The 23732-nt window shown below is 33.9% G+C and overlaps 2 long non-coding RNA genes across 2 annotated transcripts; one reads left to right on the top strand and one right to left on the bottom strand.

Moving 5' to 3' along the window:
- Window positions 1–3035: 3035 nt before the first annotated feature.
- On the bottom strand, window positions 3036–23199 carry LOC123870039. The gene is made up of 3 exons (XR_006796992.1): window positions 23187–23199; window positions 8328–8410; window positions 3036–3046 (listed from the first exon to the last, which is right to left on the bottom strand). It is a non-coding gene; the product is annotated as an uncharacterized LOC123870039 (long non-coding RNA).
- LOC123870045 lies at window positions 3765–12495 on the top strand. Its single transcript, XR_006796993.1, has 3 exons — window positions 3765–3774; window positions 6787–6792; window positions 12408–12495. It is a non-coding gene; the product is annotated as an uncharacterized LOC123870045 (long non-coding RNA).
- Window positions 23200–23732: the final 533 nt, after the last annotated feature.

The following is a 23732-nucleotide window of genomic DNA, read 5'->3' as shown; positions in this document are numbered from 1 at the left end:
AAAAAATTAATTACAATTTCGGGTTCGGAATCGATATAATAACAACCCCTGCTACTTTTTTTTATATATTTCCATTGTACAGACACCACTTTTCTACAATTTTATTATATGGATAGATATGTATTTTCCTTTGAAATTAGAAATTTAGTAGGTACTAAACTAAAGCAGTTATCTGACCACCTCTTAAGGAATTTTTATAGATTGAAAAACCGGTCATTAAACCTTCCTAGAAATTACTATAAACTATTAAGTAGGTATGCCCTAATATTATTATCGATATGTATTTTCCTTCTAAATTTGAAAGAGATTTTTCAGCTGGCAATTATTAAGGTGCCTAAGGCACTTGTCCAGCGCCGATGATTAGCGGGAAACTAGAGTTGAGCTAGCTATAAACTATGTAGAAACGAGTTGGTAAACAACTAGAGGCAAGTGTGTAATTGGGATAGTTTTGTCGCTGGGCTATGAGCGAGTGTGCGAATGTGAAAGTCAGTATCACTAATCACCCATCATACATTGATAAATCTCTATAATATGCAAACAGCGTGAATATTTTGACGGCGCCAAGAGAGCATCGCTAAGCCAGTTTTGCTTTGATAGCTCTTGTCGCTGCGTGAGAGAGAGTTTTCGTCAACAGTGTACACAGTCAGCGATCAACTATAATTAATAATATATTTATCACTTTTATTGACACGGAATCATACATCGATTGCACGTTTCATGAACGAAAAAATAGTCGATAGCTAGTCGCTTCTTCGTCGGCGGTGGAACAACTGCCTTAAAAAGCGAAACGTGACTCTCATTTCACATTGACATTTAGGACGGTCATCGATTTGTAATCAATGTGTTTTTGCTCAGCGTGGAGCTTGTTAACATGAAATTTAGCACAGTTTTTATATTACTAGTAGTACTTAGTAGTACATGGCCAGCAACAGAGGGGCAAGGCTACATCTATAAGTACTAGTACTGTTAGCTGTACCTAAAGAGGAAAGATTTGTTTGTTTGATAAACTACTGAAACAGTTTTAATAATTACTTATTTGACTATAATAGAAATCTAAGGATCCAGAAGTAATATAGGCTATATACTATGTATATAGATATGGAATGCCCTCTGGCGTCCGTGTAGGTATAACCTAAAAAACCTAAATACATACGTTCAAAGCAAGAATGAATAAGAATCTTCTAGACAAGCACGCTCCAATCTAGATTATCATGACGTCTCATCATGCTCTTGTCGTCAAGAAACAAGAGAGAGCGCAAGCCTATCTCATGACAATATTAAAAACATCGATGAAAGGTAAAGGCAAACTTTGTACATATAATAATGTTAAACCCTTAAACCGTGGAAATGCGTTTAGTTTTTATGTTCCCACCGTCTTTTTATTGAATAGTTACTGTCGCGGTTTTGTGGTTAAAGCTGAAATAGAAAGCAAGAAAGTAGATAAAAATGTTATATTAAACACTTAATTGAATGGCTACTCATGTATCAGAAGTAACCCAATCATGGTAAAAAGAGTCCTTGGGGCCAGCACAAAAAGATACATAATATGATAGATAAACTTTTGCACGCGATTCGTCCGCATCGATTCTAGTTTTTATGTATTTCTGGGTTTTTAATTATACTTAGGTACATATTTAAGGTTTTCAGAAATAAAAACTAGCCTTTTATAGTCCTTTAACTGCTTGCAAACTTTACCTGCGATTGTTTCATTTTGATAAGGTTAAGTAACGATATGAGCAAAATAAAAGACAGATACAAAATATTATGCTCTTTCGAAATCTTGTTATAAAAAAATTTCAAAAGAAAAATAAAACCGACTTCAAAAACCAAAAACACTAAAAAGTAGAAAATAATTTTTGTTTAGCTACACATGTAATGTACCTAGGTATGAAGTCGAGCGAGCATATTAAAACAAAATTAGAAATCAAAGAGTGAAGCTCGCTAATGAGTATTATATGTATGTGTGTTGTGTGTATGAGTAGTATGAGTATTGTATGTAGTGAGTGTGGGGCTAATACAAAACCTTTGTCTCCCTTATAATAAATCGTGAGAGCGTTCAAAGTGTTCGAAGTGAATGACCAATTACCTCTGATTGCGGATGTGTCCGTCCTAGTCGAAAAGTAATCTTCAGTCATTATCCCGCGCCTTACAGTTGCCTCATCAGTACGTAATTCACATAATAAACGCAATCTGCGTCGCCAGTGACACTTTCAAACTTTTGCTTTGTCACTATATGTACGTTACCTTCACTTCACTGATGGTAGCGCGTAGCTAAGACTTCGTGACGTAAGACGTAATTCAAGAAGAGCACAGTTTTGGAGCCAATTAAAAAAAACAAAGCTGTGGTTAAAGCGGATATACCCAAAATTGTTAAGAAATTAATACCTACCTACTTATAAAAGGATAAACGTATTGCCCGGCTCATAGGTATTTGCACGTAGGTTTTCTCTATACCTACCTAATATACCTAACATAAACATAGATAAATTAATAAGAATAAATTTAGAAATTCTATTCCAATAATGTCAAGATGGGTCAGCCAGTGATATAATAAAACAATCATAAACCATTTTCTGTTATAACTTTTTATAAATCGTTACAAAAATAGCACGTTTCATTAAAAGTTAAAGTTTTCTTATCGAGTTTTATGCTTAATAATATGCAGACCCTAGTCCACGCCGCGTTGCCAAATTGAGTTGTCTTATCTCAAAAAGCAGCGTAAGCTTTGAAATTTTCTTTACGTTCGTGATTTTCTTTTAAAAGTGAAATCTCTCTTTCTTGAGAGATTTCACTCTTCTCTGTGAAAAAGAGAACTTTCAATTTATTTCTATCTTAGAGTACCGACGTACCTACATTTAGCTAAGCTTTTATATTATTACATACATAGGTACCTACTCAAAGAACCACCAAAATTAGTTCACGAATACCGAAAATGAAAACTTTTCCTTTATTCAAACCTAAACAAGTACACCGTCCAATTTAATTTACGAGTATATTATTGCCCTCATTTTTATTGAAAGCAATATTTGTATTACTTGCGTACCTACTGAAAATATCATAGAGACTAGAGCTAAATTATTTTCTATTGTCGACTACGCACTCGACATAATAATACGTCCTTTACCTTTCTTGATAAACAGCGCCTGTTCAGAATTCCTGGTACAAACGGCCATAAGAAACGTAAGCCGTATAAGAGCACGTATACACATCGCAAGTTCATCACGCAAAAACTTGAACACTCATAGTTTCACGCATTCAGATAAACCTTATCGGAGATTCCAAACATTAAAATATCAACCTTTGCAAAATACAATATCTAATTACCTATTATGAAACTAAACTCATAAAATACAATTTTGAGTTTGAGTTTGATCCCGGGCACGCATTTCTAACTTGTCGTCTGGTTGTCTAAACTCTAAACTGAGAGTTTTACATAATGTTCTCAAAGGCGGCCAATCCGCACTTGGCCAGTGCAGGTGCGTGGTCGACAATAGAAAATAATTTAGCTCTAGTCTCTATGATATTTTCAGTAGGTACGCAAGTAATACAAATATTGCTTTCAATAAAAATGAGGGCAATAAAATACTCGTAAATTAAAGCCTACAATGAGCATGATGATGATGCTGAATGTAACAGTTATTTTTAACCCCCGACCCAAAAAGAGGGGTGTTATAAGTTTGACGTGTGTATCTGTCTGTGGCATCGTAGCTCCTAAACTAATGAATCGATTTAAATTTAGTTATTTTTTGTTTGAAAGGTGGCTTGATCGAGAGTGTTCGTAGCTATAATCCAAGAAAATCGGTTCAGCCGTTTGAAAGTTATCAGCTCTTTTCTAGTTTCTGTGACCTTCACTTGTCGGGGGTGTTATAAATTTTTAATTTACACTTGTTGTTTTTAAAGTTGTTAGTAATCTCCTAATTCAGTTTATCTGAGAGTTGAGATTTGATACATCGATAAAAAATCGGTACAATATAAATGAGTCTTTAATGACATATTATAATTAATTAATTAATTCCACCAGCGTCATGTCATTAATAACAAGGCAATAATACTGGTTATGTCGTGTGTTTAACAGTTCATGCTATTTACTAACAAAATATTTAAACAAGCTAATTATCAAAACAAGTCGACTATAGATACATTAGAACCAGTATTCAGCTTTCATGCATAGACAAATTAACATAACAATTTATCTAGCACCTGTAGAGTAATTAAGCGTTGAGAATATTATATTAGAAGCAACAAAACTGGAATGTCTCGATTTATATACATTAGATGAATGCTCGTATAATGGGGATAACCCGATAAATTATGCAGATAGGGTCGCTATATAATATTTTTTAAATCCATTAAGCTATTGGCAGAGTTCTTAATTAGTTTTCTGTTATTAAATTAATCTATAATTCCATAATATTTGGGGATACGTTTGAATAATTAAATAACTTATTTTTTATATAGCAATTTATATACTTAGCAGTTGCTTAGTCGACCATTTTTTTGGATGGGATATAAAATTTCAGAAAACATCGAGTTCATAGCCTTTAGCCAAAGTTCAAAGACCGCCTATCGTGATGTTCTTTCATAATGATTAATGTCACTATAAATAATAATGAATACATAAAATACATAGTGAATCATGATCTTACTTAAAAGTAGGTAATACAGTTAGGGTTACCAACATGATTAAGCAACGGCAAATTATAGCCTAAAAACTTTTAATCTAATTACTCTAATTAATGATTATTAATGTTAGTCCAAGCATTTGTTCTTTAATTAGAAAAAATATAATTTTTTATTTAAAAAAATTTATATAGATTCCATTTTATATACTTTGTTTTTGTATATTGTATTGATGTTCTATCTACTGATCTACTTTTCAGCCCAGAAAATCAATAATTTTAAAATCCCATCGCTTATCCGATTTAGATGATATTTTGTAAGCTAAGTTAGCTGGCATCCCTGAGACGGACATAGGCTTACTTTTTATTCGGGAAAATCGGACTTGTTATTAAACCTACATCTAGCGGTCATCATCTAGTTTAAAATAGGTACTTATATATTTTTAGGGTTCCGTACTTCAAAACTTACTACCTACAAAAAACGGAAGACTTATAGGATCACTTTGTTGTCTGTTTGTCGGTCTGTCCATCCGTCCGTCCCTCCGTCCGTCCGTCCGTTCATCGTATCTGTCAAGACCCATTCCCGTTGACCTAGAATCATGAAATTTGGCAGGTAGGTTTTACAGCACAAATAAAGGAATAAATCCGAAAACCGTGAATTTGTGGTTACATCACAGAAAAAAAATTGTTTTAATTTTCAAAGTAAGAGATTGCATATGATACCAAGTGAGGTATCATATGCAAGAGCTTTACTTTTATATGCTAAAACAGATTTTTATTTATTTTTATGCATAACAGTTTTTGATTTATTGTGCAAAATGTCGGAAATAATATCCGAGTACGGAACCCTCAGTGCGCGAGTCTGAGTCGCACTTGGCCAGTTTTTTTATTTTTAAATATTCATTTCACTGATTACTTGACACTTTGACAGCCCTACTGAGTTGTGGGTCGGGTAGATCGGTGCGGGTCGGTGCGGTGCGGTCGCCCTGGAACGAACGACCTCGAAGGACGGCGCGTACAATGTGCGGTGTGGCTGCGCGGTTGCGCGATATCCGCATACCGCTTGACCGACCGCGCGGCTAATTGCTGATTAGAACACGTACCTACTTATTTACTAGTGCAACTGAATATACTTACATTTCATATTCACTAGCGTTTTTTCAAGGACACGCCAATTAGGGTCAAGCAGCTCAAACTATCTCGAGCCTAAACTCAAATTTTTTTGAACTTTGTATAAAAGGAGAAACCGATTGACTGACATATCAAGGTACTTACAAGGGTACTTACAGCTAAAATCATTCTAGATCTTAAAACTTCAAAATTTGTCTCTATAATGCTGATAAAATGTAATGAAAATTCATTAAGAAAGAATTTCCAGAAATTCCACCCAATATTTTGATTGACCTAGAATAAGAACATTGCAGATTTTTTCTTGAAAATATTCCCCAAATCTAATTGTAACCCTAATAAATGTTAAAGGAGGTTTGTTACTCCTTCACGACCAATGACCAATTTGGCTGATGAAGATAGCTTAGGTAGGTATACGCTGAATTCCCACTTAAGCCACATTTCATCCCAATGAATCAAAGAGTTTCCACGGGATTTTAATTACCTAAATCCACAACAAAATTGCGGGCATCTCTAAGTATTTTTATACTCGTTGTTTTTTTTTTTTTGTCTTTTTTCATTTTTCGTCCATTCGCTAGTCTTCCAAATTATTATTAGATGCTATAATGTCTCCTGCTATTAGGATGCCTTGCGGATAACTTTCAGTAATCAGGTCTATTGTATTCAACTATGTACAAATAGTAAGTATTGTTTTTAATAGGTAAAGGATATTATCAAACAGAACAAGGTTGCCAAATAGCGTTCAGTGACCCGTTCAGGAAACTATGGCATTCCACGGCCCACTCGGCCGATGAGCAATAGACCGAGGGCTTCTAAATAAATAATACGGCCCACTGCCTTTAGAAAATTGACTATTTCCAAGTTCCAACTATCTATCATCGGAGGAGTACTCGCTATGTTTTTTTAAATTCCATTAGGTAGGTACAAGCTAGCCCTGGTGAAAAGCAGGCTAACTTGGAAGGGGCATGGCAAATTTTATAGAACTCATACCCTTTTTCAGTGTCCACACGGCATCGTACCGGAACGCCAAATCGCTTAGTGGTACGTCTTTAACGGTAGGTGGTAACTATAGTCACGGCCTCCCAGACCAGACCAGAGACAATAAGAAATCATAAATTTTCAAATTGCCCCTGCCGAGAATCGAACCTGGGACTTACAAGACCACAGCGCTCACCACTGCGTCCAGCAGATCGTCGCTATGTAAGAAGAAAACAAGAGCAAATTAAATATGCGGCGTTCAGATCCAAAATGGATATAAAAAATAATAAACGCTTTATAATTTTTTAAATGGAGTCATGTCTGAGTGTACTAAGTGTACTTGGCCAGCTCGGGAAAAATCCATTCCGTACCGCAAAGCTGTACCGTACGGAAGATCATCATTAAAACCACAAGTTATATGATTTTCTAAAGAATTTTACTGCGAATGCAAAGTCACTCAAACCGCATTTGCCTACACGCAAAATACGCTCCTTCTAATTACCGTATACTTATTCCAATTTTATGTACAGTTAGGCATATTTTCTATTCAATACATTGCATCGAGATTTAAATTTAAATCGGTACATTAGTAGTTATCTTATGTAGAATTCTTACCAAGGGACTGTAGTATATTTTTTTTTATAAAACCTAATGCGTGTTAGTTCTGTACTAACTAATATCCCTCATAACTCGTGTTGTGATTATAATTGAATAAGTCTAATACTAAAGTGTAAAATGAAAAGGATTTAGCACTATTTTGTGTCCAAACTGTCCGTCGTGTATAATTGTATTGTTACAATCGAATTTTCACCAGTGAAATCAAATTGTGTCTCATGAAAACGTAAATATAAAAAAGGACTTACTCCACAGCCCACAATAAAATAAACAACTATGTTACCCTTATGAAGATAAAAAATATAAGAGAATATTTTTTCTAACAAGAATAATTTTACGAGGGTAGAGTATGCGATAAAAACCCGTCCTCTCTAATACGCTAAAGGGTTGGCCCCTGGGACACATTAATATCTATGAATATGGGTCAAATGGTAGCCGTAACTTTACAAGTAATTAATTATTACAAAGCCATAGCAAGGTAATCTTTTTATTGCTAAACTATTGTTACACCCACAATAAATTAGCAGGTAGGTAGGTAGGTATCCACATCATCTTCTAACATTACTCATTCCTCAACAACCTTGACATTAAAAAACTTTGGAAAGTGCCATCAGCAATATCATTGGTGTTTTTTTATTTCTATGACCTATGGGATATTATTATCCCATAGGTCATAGAAATAAAAAAATTGTAGGCATAATATCAATTTAGTTTAGCCAACGGTAGTTACCGGACGGTTGTTGGTTTCTACCGTTGGTATAGGTTTCGTCAGTACTCAAAATATTAAGGGTGAGATCTATAGAGCGTGCTCTGCCTTTGCTTAAACTTAAGACAGAGTTAAAACGAGACAGAGCTATATCTCTCACATAAATCTGTCTCGTTTTAACTCAATCTTAAGTCAGAGCAAAGTCAAAGTGCGCTTTATAGATTTCAGCCTAAGTGAGATTAACTTTCATGACAATAAATGAGGGTCGATTTGTCGCGTACCAAAAAAAATATAGATATCGATTACCCGATATGTGATGTCACCTCACTAGAAAATTGCCATCTAGACCTGTCGTGAATTGTACCTACCAGCTACCTTTTTAAGTTGATTTTATCATTTAGGCTAGGCATCCTCTTAGGTAGTATCTGTAAGGTACTATTAAGTAATAATCCGTGCTTTTATCTCGGGAAAAAATATTTTTACTTTCTACGCGTATTTAAAAAGCTTTCTTATTATCATTCGCGGATTAAAGAAAGTTATATAATACCTACCTTGAAGTGTACATATATACTTATCTAACTATATCGATAAACACATTATGTAATAATATCACGGTAGTCAATTCATTAGAAGATAGACATTTGTACGCCCTTGAATAAAAGCTTCTGATGGTATCTGTTCGTCACGCTACAGGCATATCAATAGGCGAAAGCACAGTTCTTCAATAAAACGCAATGCAACTTGAATATATAATTACATCACAGAATGCCTATCCATTTACCTATTACATACTTACATCTAAACATTGTGTGACAAAATAATAAGGATAATGGATGAACCATTGCATATTAATATATCTATCTAGTATTATGGGTATATATATTATGTCCTCTACGCAGATATATCAGAGCGTGTTATTTAAATTCAAATTCAAAATATTTTTATTCAGTTAGTCTTTTACAAGTATGTACCTACTTTGAGCCTCACACCTGACGATACTTACGTCCAATGCGGCCGAGTTTTGTCCCTGACATCACATAAATAATATATTTTGCAAAAATGCATTGCTTACGACTTTAATCGATATACCTACTATCATTATAAGACTTCCACCAGTAGAGCAAATCTTCGGGGTACCTAGTTTGTTGTAGCCAAAGAGACAACCAATTTTATATTCAGTCCTTTTAATATTGTCTACTATTCAGTTCATAATGTCTACTAAAAGATTTGCAATTCGCTACAATTTACACGTTACCGTTGCATAAATTAAACGCGTTAAATGGAAGAAAATTTGTAAAAGCACTTGTCGGTGTAACAGTTTCACTTAAAAGGTTCCGTCCTAGATGCGCGCTCACGTTAGCACGAATTTGTGAATTTGCCTCATTCGTAACAAGAGCAAAGTGAATCGCGTGCGGCAGAAGATGCTCTCTGAGCGCCGACAATCATTCCGTTAATTGGAGAGAATCATCGCTTGGAGAAAGTCAAGCAGGGGCGATGCGGTGTCAACGATAACCACGGGTGCAACAAACCACGTCACGCTTCTTAGCTTATTTTGTAAACAATACGCACTACAATGCATCTCAACACTCATGAATAGGAATGGGACGGGCGGCTGCCTTTTGCCTAGTTCTAGTTTCCTGTTGCGTACCTGACTTACTTAGATAGCGCACGTTTGTTAAAATATTCAAGTGAATAGGCACCTTCTAAGCAAGCACGCTCCATCTTAGGCTACATCATCACTTCCCAGCAAGTGGGATTGCAGCCAAGCGCTAATCTATAAATTAAAAAACAATGTATTTATACCTATTATACTGTAGGTTTATGGTCAACGTAGTTTTTTAAATTGTTACAGTTATATCGTTTTCTAGGTTTCTTGATGGCATGCTGATTAAGGAAATGACATCTTTTTCTAACACAAGATGGCTTACCTAAGGTACTTACATAAGTGGTCTAAGATCAAGCTCGCTGCACTAAAAACCACTATCACTCTTGATTTGATGATACCAATTATTATAATAATATTATAGATGACGAGGAAAAACGGAAGCCGGAACGGCATTCCATTATCTTAGCGGTGTGAATAAGAATCAGTATACAATCTTCATTATATAATCACATTCCTGCGAATAGAATTTTATTTATGGTTTGTTTTAAAATCGTTTACATACAAAGTTGTAAACGTGGGTTTATAAATATCGTCTAGTAAGGCTATCGTAGTCTTCCTAGATGACTCTTGGATGGTGTTTGAATCTAATTACATAGGCCCACATTCCATAAACGTCAGTTACTAGTACTCAGAGAGGTGTCTAATAAAAGAGGTGGTCTTGATAAGAGTATATCGCGGCCAGTTATTCGTCAGCCAGTCGTCGGCCAGTTTTTCCGGGATAAAAAGTACCCTATAAGCGTCCCCGGGATGCAAGTTACCTCTGTGCCTTTCGTGAGAAACGGTTAAGCAGATAGGTCATGAAAAATTGGCGGACAGACAGGCAGACAAACAGGCACACTTTGCATTTATAGTATTAAGTACGTATAGGTTAAAGTTTAGTTTATATTATTATGTTGACTATTTCTGGTGTGTGATGTCTCCTTCTCTATTATATCGATGGACTATAACTCAATGCTACTACTAGTCTTACTACTACCTGCTACTACGTATTAGATACTAGTCTCTCCATAAACTACCTACTTAGTATTTATCACTAGCCATATCAAGGGCGAGCAAGAAAAACATTAGAAAAATCGATGTGGCATTAGCAACCGGTATTTGAGACTGCAATACGTTAATATTATGCAAAATGTAAATTCCAGTCGTCCGTTTTATTAAAATTAAATATTTTAATGAATATTTATTTAAAAGTGCGTAAGAGGCAGAACCTGTGGGCAGAACTAATGTTTACACTTATTTGTAAGGTTTTTGAGCAGAAATAGTTCTAATTGCAAGTTTTTGTATTTGTTTTGGTTTTACTAATAATATGAAAAATCTCAAATCTTTTTCTTTCCTGTTACATCAGTTTAGAAAACTTAAATTCGTTATCTAATACTTTCCTTTTTCAGAAATGTTGTTAAAGGAAGGCACTGCACACAATTTTTACTTCCTCAAATGTGCACATTAATTTTATTATTATAATAGTTTGTTAGTTAGTACGTAGTGTTATTTAAATGAATAAAGGTTATTTATATCTTTATTTGAAGTTAAAAAAAAGTTATTCGTCACAAATAATTTCGATCAGAGTAAAAACATCATATCATAAGAATAGAAGCATCGCTGTTGTAGATTTTCCAAGTCTCATGGTAAGTACTTGCAAGCTTTGAACGGAAAACCTTTGTTCCTAGCGCCAATACTAAGGCCATAATATGCACAACTATTTTAATAACTGCCATTAAAGTGCACCTGCCTTATATACACACCAAATACGGCTTACTATCGATGTATGTATGCTAATCAATAAACACGTTGCGTCATGCTGGATTCTATTCATAATCGTGAAAGGTACGTAGGGGGCAGTGCACACTGAAGCGAATCCAACATATAACTGTATCATGTATTTATGTTATTACAATGAATAAGTAGCTGTTTTTCTCAAAAATGGGTAATATTTTTAAGAATTTTCATCATTTTAAGTAAGTAGTGCGATCAATAAAATCCAATCAAAATCAAAACTATTTATTTCATATAGTACAACTAGTGTCTCTTATAATATCATGCTACGTCGATCACTCTACCACCGGTTCAGAATTCAGCTTCTACAGAGAAGAGCCGGCAAAAAATTCCTTTTCCCCTCCAACCATGAATATACCTACTCGTACATAAAATATTAAAAAAAAAGAATATTAGCCATTTTAATCATGACCAACATTCCCCTTTCCCCTCCAACTAAGCGTAAAGCTTGTGCTAGGAGTGGGTACGACAATAGTGCAATGGAATTCAGTCCACTCCTATAACCGTTGAGCTATTGAGGCTGTATGAAAATATGACTATCCCGACGTAGTGATAATTTCTCCGGATGCAGTAATGTATTTATCGGACTCGGATCGGACGTAGTAAGCAAGTAGCCTTATACCACGTTTGGAGTAGGCATAATACGAGGTGGTTGAGTCAGTGGTCCTTCCTGGCCATGCCTTTTTGGGCAACGTTACGTTACGTGAGCGACAGGACGCGTGCAGCACCTCAATGTCAAACTTGTCAAACCGAGTGTCGCTTGAACAGTGGCATGCCGCATATAGTGCTACTAGTCACTACGAAAGCCTGTAATAATGTCATGAACTAGCTTAATTAAGACTATCGTTTAGTTACAAAACGCGATGCGAGTAGGTATTTTCAAAAATGCTATCTGTTTCACGCCCCGCTTCGGAGTAGAGAGTTGCAAGTCCAATAGGCATTTGCCTACATTTTTTTCTTGAATATTGTTTCGGGTGATAACGTTTTCACCCTCCGAAAAGTTTACAAAGTTAGACTATTTTGATCTCATTAGATTCAGTACATCTACGTTTTATTTTGTAGTATTAAAAAAAATGAAGTAGTTCCTACGAGATTACAACAAGTATACAGATTACAGTACAAATTATAAGTAATCACACAATATCAAATCTATACTAATATCATAAACAGATTTTTTAATATTATACTTAAGGAGTTTGTGAGTTTATAAGAAGGGGAAATCTCCGGTACCTAATAATGAACCGATTCGGAAACTTCTTTCGCTGGTAGTTAGTTAAATTTTTTTACCTGACTACTGCAAGGTATATATAAATCAGATCATGTAGATGAAGTTGCAGGTAAGGTACTAATGAATAATTTTCATTAATTTGAAAGAAAATACTAATTCTACGTTACGAAAATACAAAATACCATCGTTTAAATAGACGCATGTTTCGTTTCCAAAAAAAAGTTTATTAATTTAAGTTTATTTATTTGTCGTAGGTGCCTACAGGTACTTTTTTGTTGGTCGTGACATCGTGAGTACTCGCACGTGTATAGGTAGGTACATAATTACTGCTTTCTCACAATGAACTTGTGTAACTACCCAATACAATAACAAACATCAATGAATTGCAAACGCCAGCAAACGATTCATTTATTTTGTGTAAGACACACTGAAATGAACATATTTGTACAAGTACGCTAGAAGAGGTGTGCCGCACAAAATTCGTCATTTTTTGTACTGATTTGTGGCCGATTTGAATTCAAATTGAGTCTGTGTAAAATGGTCCAGATTCATCACTAACATTTAGTTCCGAGTACGCTAACATGATGCTCCCTGCGGCAGCCAATATGGCGATAATCAAGTTGCTTCAAAAACAGATTGGCAATATTGCAAGTCCAGCCTACGTAGGTACCTACCTACTTGTATTAGTGGAGGTCAGTGTTAAAACCTAATTACCAAGTAGGTATTGAGATACACAACCGTACACAATACCGTTTGTAGGTCATTCGCCTTATTTCTATTATTGTAGGTGTCCATTACTCAGAACATCCAAGTTTACTAATACCCTCCCACTTCCCTCCTAAAATCTACTATTTGCACTTTGAGATCCATAAATACAAGAGATTATTTGATTTATAGAGAAATAAAAGAGGCGCGAGCTATTAAATTCGTGTGTCGGCAGCTGGATTCAGTCACATCGGGCGCATCGAACAAATACTGATGATCAGATGATACAGAGATCGACTACAACCTATTGTAACCTTTGTTTGTGCATTTCTATCTACTACTGACTTCACACTTTATCAGTACTGAAAAATACGCCTACTGCACTTCAGCTATGTGATCTGATCAATGTTAATAAGGATCTAGCGAACAAAATAATGATCAATATACTGATAGTTAGGTACTTTCATGCATTTAATCCGGATGGGTTTGGCCTACTAAATAAGTACATATCTAAACTCATATCCAAGCAAAAAAGCCTAAAACACTGCTAAAATTTAGTCCGAAATTGGTGATTTCGAACAAAATGGTATCCAACCTAATTTTTTAAATTTTTACATCTTTCATTCAGTTTTTGTTTCTCCTGCGAAATTTTATTTCCCGCGAATAGGTGTAACACCGTTTTGTTCGACGGCTCCTTCATTTATTCATTAAAACTCTTCACGATGTCTATCTTCAAAGATTCGATCTCTCGCGAAGTGGGCATTCACACTGCTACGAGTCGTGAATCTAAATTAATAACATGTGCCGTTTAAGAGTCATCTTCATCAATGACAATTACTAGTGTACAACGTACCGAGACTTCGAGTCCGGCTCAATAACTTTTGTATAAGCTGTCACATTACAACAACGATAAACGAGACACTGTCGGCCGAAGCCAATGAATAGCTTTACAGCCTCACGTGCTCTTTATTATATTGCTAGTATAAAATGGAGACGAGTCAAAGAACGTCGCATTGAATCCAGTATTCGATTTGTCAAAGTCAAATCCCGTCACCATCTGTGTCCATTTGGACGCAAGGTATAAAAATTAAAAACAACATGAAAACATTTTGTCGCGTATCTCGATCTTGAAACTTGAAAGCGTATTATCATTAGAGTCTTAAGAAAATATTAAATAACAACTTTATAATACTTTTAGTTCTATATAAAACGCGCGGGTAGACTCACCTCACTGTGAAAAATAATAAAAAAAAAAAAAAAAAAAAAACAATAATAAATTGATTTCAAGCACAGATGAGTAAATAATAGTTAGTTAGTTTCTCTCATCTGTGATTTCAAGTTTGAGCTTCCTTACGGATAATAATATTTAATTGAGCTTTTTTTTTAAAGCGGTTTTTATCTATTGAGTTTAAATAGACAGAAGTGAGTTTTTTTTAACTAGGGGCTTCCTTTTAATTAAATGTTTTATTTAACTAGGACTTTCTTTTAACTGCTCTTTTGAAAAACCTTCAGTTAAAATCTTTTAACTGAAGGTTTTTCCTATCTGCGATTTCCTTTTAACAGATGTTTTTGTAACTTTACATTTATTGAAAATAAATAATTAATAAACTAAACAACTAAACCAAATAATAATTATTAAAATATTTTTGTAACTACATAATATAGGTTCACTTTTACCTGGGTTTATCATTTAACTGTGATTTATTTAAACTAGGTTGTTTTTCATATTTCAACAGCCATTATATATTATGTAAACCTTTAATTAAAATAATAAAATAAAAAATAATAAGTAGTACCTATTCAGTTTGTGTCTCACGCGAAAAAACTAGATGCATTAATTACAATAATTTACAACTGACTCCGAGTAGTGAGTTAGCCACCTAAATAAGGGATGGAATGTTTTTTGCGAATCATTTTACAAAGACAGATGTCTAGGTCCGATTATTTCTGAGGATGTAGGGTGACATTTTTCAGCCGGTTAATTGTGGAGACGATCGTTCCCGCATGTAAACTCCAGTTTTTTGACGGACGAGTACGAGAATCCTGTCGACATTCGCGCCACCTGTCGTGGTCGCATACCGCACGCAAAATAATTGTATTTGTTACTTGCATTCCCCTGCTCCTCTTAATTACGTTCACACGGTCAATTTATGTATTTAATCACATGATTTGCAATTATGATTCTTCATCGTGGATGTACCCACTTGAGATTCTTGTTTTTCAAGCTGCTGTAAACATATTTCTATATAAAACTCGGTGATGTTACGATTTGACTTTTGGACTGAAGAAATTGTTGTGATCTAAAATCTTTGGAAAATTTGTTTTGATTTTATATCTAAAGTTCATTAAATATATGAACGAAGAAGTTTTATTACCTAATTAGTTACTTATTATATTAATATGAAAGCAAAAATATAGCTACCTATTCAAACATAAACAAGTATAACTACGTAATAAAATGAAACTTCTGCTTTTTACATTTAAGTTTTTTTGCGATTATCAAATAAATTATTTTATTTTCTATTAGCTTGAATAAAACTATACCAATTCATTACTATAGCATATTAATTAAATAGATTTTAATATGTTTAGATAAAAATCTGCATAAATAATAATTGAAATTGCTTCGTGAATAGGAATATAGAATAATATTGATATTTTAATATAATATTAATTCATAATTTGCATGAATGATGATCCTAAATGCAACACATAAATTAAATAATATCATTAATGTTATTTATTAACACACACATCTTTTATCTTTTTCTTTTCTCTGGAAACCCCTTGATGATTATAATTTAAGAGCCTTGAATATCCTTGTTTCCTTTCTTTGAAAATTGATGATCCTTTGAGCACATTATGGGGAACTCTCAGGCATGCAGGTATCCTCACGACAAATTCCTAATACTAATAAGTAACTACCCATTACATTTGTTTACAAAGTCGATTAAACATGTGCATGATGAACACAAAATGTATTCAACGCCTTACCTCTGATGCATTCGCCTGGTTTCCATTATCTTACTAAGTCATCTGACGTTGGATATCCCTTCTGTTTACGCGGCTTGCGTGCTAATATTATTGCTAAGTCATTAAGTCATAATTCGTTATGTTAGCTAACTAAATCTAAGTGGAAATCTTACTGCGTAATAACTCTATAGTTTTATAACCATATTTACGTAAGTAAAATGGCAAAAAACTATAACTTTCTTGATATTTAAGAAGATCAGTTCCTATATTACGCAAAGTTTTGCGTTTTGCAATAACAACAATCATTTTTTTAATGTAAATGAATAATGTGAATGTTAACAAATATTTCAGAACACACAGTTGGTATTCGATATTATGCGAACCAAAAATATTATTCTTGAGTTTTATTTCACCCGAATGAAACTATGATACCTATTTGAATATGATTAGTGTAGCAATCCCATTTACACATAATTATACACTACACACGCCACAATAATTTTATTATGTATTTCTAATTCCATTAAGATAATATATTCTTTTAAAGTAATCTCTTATGGTTTTATGTAACATCTAGATCCATTGAAATCACTTTTGTGAAACGCTGTTGATTACGAATAAATAAATTAAAAAAATTAATAGTTGCTATCTGGGTTACTGAGGGGGGGTTTGTACATTCGAAGTTTGTTTCGGTAGTTCCTTATCTCTGGGCTATCCGTTATAAACAATAAGCAGGCAATAAGTAGAATATCAACAACTTTTAGATGTTGCAGATACCTGGACGTCCAAATTCTATGTGTTTGCGCTGGCCCTGAGTTGGGCAACGGAGATAATAATGATTTATCCGGTGATACTGTACTAATTACCCTTACTGTTCTCGCTCTACTTTCGTAATATTGGCTGTGCATTTAAGCTTGTTAGGACCAAAGTGCCCTACATAAAGATATCTAATCAGGCAATCAAAATACCAATAAAAATCACATGACCATAACATTTTAAGCTTCATCTACAGTTGAAGATGAAAGTAATTTTTCAAAAATAGTAGGTTACAATTATTGATTTCGCATCAATCAATCAAAGTTATTAAGTAATTATTCAAATGCATTCATTAATATACAAAAGCCATAACTACATTCATATAACATCAGGTAATACAGAAAAATATTGTTCATATTATAATAATAGAAATAGTTATGAAGAAAAAGCGGATGAGTGATGAAGCAATCTGCGCCTGGTAGGTACGGCCAGTTCAAATACAATAATATTATTAATAAAAATCATTACTATTTCACATCGATACTGTGTTCAAACTATTTCAATAGTAGGTAATTACTTTTTTTTATAATAAATTCATTTGTCAGTAAATGTCTGTTGTTTGTGTTCGTAATCACAAGGTAATCATATTATCACACAGAAATATAATTAGTTAATGTTGAATGGGCAGTCGCGAAAATACATAAGTGCTTTTCAATTAAAAACATATAGCAAATAGAGTAAAATACACTGCACTCAAGTTTAACTTTGATTGTGAAGGTCGACTAGGAAAAGAGAGAAAACAATTTAAAAAGTATTGAAAATTCTATGGTGACCTTTCAAAGTTATATCACATTACTAGATGATGCTCGCAACTTCGCGTTAACTCGCAACTCTATAGTTTTCCGGGATACAAAGCATTGGGTTAAAGGGATGGGCCGTAAAATCCTAGCAGACAGACCGAACACTTTCACATTTTAAATAATATTAATAAAGATTATTATTAGTATTTTGCTAATTTTAAAACATTTATGTTCATGTTCTTGCAATCTCTTCTTCTTCTTTCAAAGGACATGTAACAGAAGCATTTTAATTTGTTAAAGATCCTTCGATACTTTGAAACCGCGTTCTTAATCTGATAATACCGTTCAAGAGTGCTAAGGAAACCTTTCGCGTTTTCAAGTACTTATACATATATTATTACCATATGCGCCGACATACCGGAGCAAGGTTAATGCGCTTGCAAACTACATAATTATTATACCTACCGACATGTTATAACATACCATTATTATAAATGCGAAAGTGTTTTGTTTGTTGGTGTGTCCTTCAACCAAATCGCAAAGGATCAACGTATGTTTTGCAGGATAGTTAAAGACTTGGAGTGTGGCGTGGCATACACTACGTTTTATCACGGAAAAAATCGGTTTCCCCAAGAATTATAAAAACCTAACTCCATGCAAATGAAGTCGCGGGCATTAGCTATATCCACATCACACTTCACACTATAATTATAATGTGAAGTGTGATGTGATAGCTAGCTCTGATAAAGGCGAAAGTTTGTGTTTATGTGTGTGTATGTGTGTGTGTGTGTGTGTGTGTGTGTGTGTGTGTGTGTGTGTGTGTGTGTGTGTGTGTGTGTGTGTTTGTTACTCCTTCACGCAAAAACTACTGAATGGATCCATCCTAGTATTATAAATATTATGAAGGTATAATATCTACAAATATTTCACATCATCCGCTAGGAAGATAGCTTGCAACTCAGAGAAGGATATGCTAGCTTTATCTTTCTCGATTTTCCTGCAATCATACCACAACGGCACAACGTACATTGTACATATTATATCGATATTTTAAAAACCTATGTCACCACATCTGTCTAGGTATTATAATAATCTGAATCATAATAGATAAAATTACGAATTAAAAAATAATATAACGTCAATCATCGTTTTGAAATGTTACCTACGTTACATTTCATAATTAGATATTGCTACTTTTAAAATTGTAATCCGAGAGCTAATTTAATTGGATTTCAACGCGGTAAAAAACGTACTTATTTACGAATACTTATTTTAGACACAGAACTTATACTAATATTATATAAATAGAAGTAGAGTTTGTAAGTTTGTTTGTAGAAAGTAATCTCTGGAACTACTGAACTGATTTCGAAAATTCTTTCACCAGTAGAAAGCTACATTATTCCTAAATGGCATAGTAAGTATATATTTTCGAAAATTGAACTCTACGAAAATTTTAAAAAGTTACCCATCCGTAGACGGGCCTGGTCCTTAGTTTAAAATATTATGATATAGGTACCTACCTAATAACTCAATCGACCTTTCCATGGATGTGTTTATTTATTCTGTAGACTTAAAATGTGAACGTGTTATTTTTCTTTCTAGAGTTTGACCCGGTCCACTTACCTGATAGGCCTATGTTACCGTTTCTTCAGCCGACTTTGGGAAGCTCAGCAACGACTGGCTATTATCTCGTGAAATAGGTACCTTCTCTAAATGATAAGGTGAATCGCACTGAAATCTACAGAGTGTAGGTGTTAGGTACAAACGTGGTTTGGCATTTTTTACACTACGAGTATAGTATGCACATAGTAGAGATTTCGTCAGGTTATCCACCTTATTATAACAATATAGATAGGTGCTTCTACGTTGCAAGTTACAGACATAGATACCTATCTGCTTTCAGCCAGACAAATTTGAGAAGTCGTCTGGAATCCAATTCGTCCGTCTAGTTCAACGAACTTTGTATTTATCCAACTCTTCATCATGTCCTTCAAACAAAAATACATTTCATTCACTAACTAGCTGATACCCGCGACTTCGTTCGCGTGGATGTAAGTTTTTTAAAATTCCCATGGGAACTCTTTGATTTTCCGGGATAAAAAGGAGCCTATGTGCTAATCCAGGACATAATCTATCTCCATTCTAAATTTCAGCCCAATCGGTCCAGTATTTTTTGCGTGAAGGAGTAACAAACATACACACACACACACACACACACACACACACACACATACAAACTTTCTCCTTTATAATATTAGTGTGATAGCTAAATTTTTATAGATCATCTTCTTCTGTCCTAGGACTAACTTAAATACTCTCTTCAGTATCATGTAGCCATATCAAAATTGTAGCAGCAAAACAGCGAAAGCGCTTTCTTTCCTCGGATTTTTCCCTCAGCTAAGAGATAATAAATACAATTGTGATTGAAAAAAAAACTAATAAAAAAATACCAATCTAAAAACTGGTTGAAAGTATAAAGTTATCATCACACGAGATAAGTAGGTAGACCTTATGGCCGAAAATGTTAACTTTTACAACGGTATGAAATTTTATGTCGAACGGATAACTTTCCATTAAACTTTTTATTTCAGCGATAATTTCAAAACTTAAATTGCGAAACTGTTAACTTCACTTAGCAGTTATTAATTACATACGCATAACGGTCGGTGAGCACATTGGATAGTTTTTATGCATTCCCAACCCGTGCCATGTTTGATATTGCAAATTAGGTATATCTACTTCATTTTACAATCATGTTATCTTTACGATTAATTAATATTCGAGTTAAGTAGAACAACGTACAAAAGAATTTTTATTGCAAAATTTTGTATTAGCATAAAAATTAAAATGTTCATGGAATAAGATAACATTTTATAGGTACCTTAATTTTAGTATAAATAAAAATTAATTTATCGGTTCCAAGAAGTTAATGATAAAATTAATCGATTCCCAACTGAAATAAGTAGGTACGTAGTAAGTTCCTGTAGTCTGTAGAACTTTTAAAGCTAAAACGGGTTAAGTAAAACATCATAATTTTATTTAAAAGCAAGCTTTATATCTACACAGAGTTTTCCATTTACTAAAATGATTAAAGCAGGTTTTATGTACTATAATGTTTTTAATTGTTAAAGTATTTAAAGTGCGCCTTATGCACAGTGTTTTCCACTTATGAAAATGTGTTTCCTTTTGACATGCTTTTATCGTAAAATTTCATCAAAAAATGTTTGGAAAAATAATTCTACATAAAAAGATATTACTTTTTAAAATTTATTCTACTTATAGTAGTATAGTAGTAAACATACTTGTTAATTACAATGTTTAACTTAAAGGAAGAATATTACAAAACATGTTAATAGGTCATAAAATCTTTTAGAACGGGATGGGAAAAAGCTCCGGGTAAATAAAAATTTATATTTACAGCAGTAGTTTCTTTTTTTATCATATTACATAATAATTTATTAATAGCCTCATAATTATCTGATAGGTCGGTGGCGGTTCAAACCCCATGTCCCATTGCATTATAATTGTATCTACTCTTAGCACACGCTTTACGCTTAGTTGGAGGGGTAAGGGGAATATTGGTCATGATTGACATGACTAATATTTTTTTTTCTTTTACATATTTTTCTGGCTATACTTAGATTAAAGACATTGATGCAAAGCATTTGATCAAAATATTAAATACTTAGTATATTAAAAATAAATTTAAATCATATTTTTGTTTTTTTTTTTAATGTTACTTAATAAATAATGCATCTATCGTATCTTTAGTCATAGCCGTAAACGAGCTTATTAAACCGTCACTGAAAAACAATACATATTTACAGCTAATTACGGTTTATATCAGCATTTGTGCCGTTAATTTTCGCTGCTTTCAATTTTGAGTCTCGATACAGTGACCTACATTGGTGCAATACTTTCTTTAATACTTACTTTCCACCAGTTAGAATAAAATATTAACGTCGCTTTGAATTGGAAGTGATACTTAAGTGAGACTATACGCCAATTAAATTCAAATAACGATAGGTAATTTTTATGCTTTCAAATGTTTTCAATTTGTGCTTTTAATTCATCGGTAAGATGTGATTATAGACAAAATGAAAAAAATAAAGGTCAGGTAATCGTGACATTACTATTGTTTGAAATTAAACAGTGAAATAATAAATTGATGTAGCTTTTCGTGACCCATCTAATTTAATTAATTTGTACAAAATTCGGTGACGGACAACTACCAGACTTATCATCACAGAAAATCAAAGAGTTCGCGCGGGATAAAAACCTAAATCCAAGCAGATGAATTCGCGTGCTTCAGCAATAGTTTCAGCTTTTAACTTTGAATAGAATATAATTATAAAAAGTGCAAGTATAGGTATATAATTATGTATTTAAAAGGTGATCAACTCTTTATTTACTAACTCTTGGAGGTTATTGTTCTTCTTTGTTGATTACATGAAGCCGTGCCAAGAAGATAATCTACAATAATTAATCGTGAATTTCTATATTATATTCCTTAACATTTTCTTCGAGTCCTTCACGCTTTATAAAATTCTACAACTCAGACTGTATTATTTTGTTCCAATTACGCCGGAGTCGGCGCGGCGGCGGCGCATCGCTCCAATTTTTTTACAATCACAACCAAAATATCAAAAGATCATCGCCACATGGGCGCAGTGATTCGTGGCTTACGATATCTAAATCAAGCGCGGCAGTAGAAAGGGAATGAATGGATGCACTTGTCGCGTATGCGGCCGACTTATCGCTGGGCAGCGTAGTATTAGCACAAGTGCTAGTGGGCATTTTTAAGAGGCACTTGACCTTACTTTTCCTAACCTTTCAAATAAATAAATAAATAAGTAAATAAATAAATAAATATAAGTATTTTTTATTCAATTAAACTTTTACAAGGGCTTTTGAATCGTCAACTCTACCACTGGTTCGGAATGACTTCCTACCGAGAAGATTTATCTGGTACTAAATATGGTAAAGTTAAGGGTCCTAGGCAGTTTGTGATGGAATCGCAAGTTATGCTCAAGTCTAAACCATTTTTTTTTTTGATTTAATCAATCAGTTTTGGTTTACAGAGATTTTCAGGGAGACATAAACTTTTGCATTCTAATTCAAATATTTTTTTAAAATTTACAATGACTGAACTGATTTGGCTGTCAATAAAGATAGGTTTAACACTTAGGCTACCTTTTATCCCGGAAAATCAAAGAGGCTCCATGGGGTTTTAAAAAACATAATACCTATATCCACGCGGCAAAAGTCGCGAGCACCATCTAATATTTTAAAATATAGTGGTCATAAAATTAAGAGAGAAATGAGAAGCATCGATAGAAGAAGAAAGTCGTGGCTTAGGAACATTCGGGAACGACCGGGATAGTCAACTTACTCGTAACACATCTTTTCCTTTTGGCGAAAGATAGGGCGTTATTTATGACGAGATGTTGGCCAACCTCCAGTGGTGGAGAGGCACGAAAAGAGGAAGAAGAAGGTGGTAATATGAAATGCCTGGCTGGTCATCCTGAAATATATATGTATTGGTGTTTCCACCAATGGTTGGCTATCACTGAATGCGCATACTCAATAAAGGTATGCGAACTCACTTTAGAAAACTTTGAGCTTTTGTCAAGTCTCGCCTTAGTACGTCGCACCAGTTCTCTGGCTAGTATGCTTACAGAACCGTGCTGCATTGAAAGCATTTGAAGCCGAATTTCGTGATTATTGGCTATCACTAAATGCGCATACTCAAGATAGGTATACAAACTTAGTTTAGAAAACTTTG

This window comes from Maniola jurtina, chromosome 2 (assembly GCF_905333055.1).
Source record: "Maniola jurtina chromosome 2, ilManJurt1.1, whole genome shotgun sequence".
Classification (NCBI taxonomy): domain Eukaryota; kingdom Metazoa; phylum Arthropoda; class Insecta; order Lepidoptera; family Nymphalidae; genus Maniola; species Maniola jurtina.
Note: the sequence above shows the minus strand (reverse complement) of the source record. Positions and strands in the feature narration are given on the sequence as shown.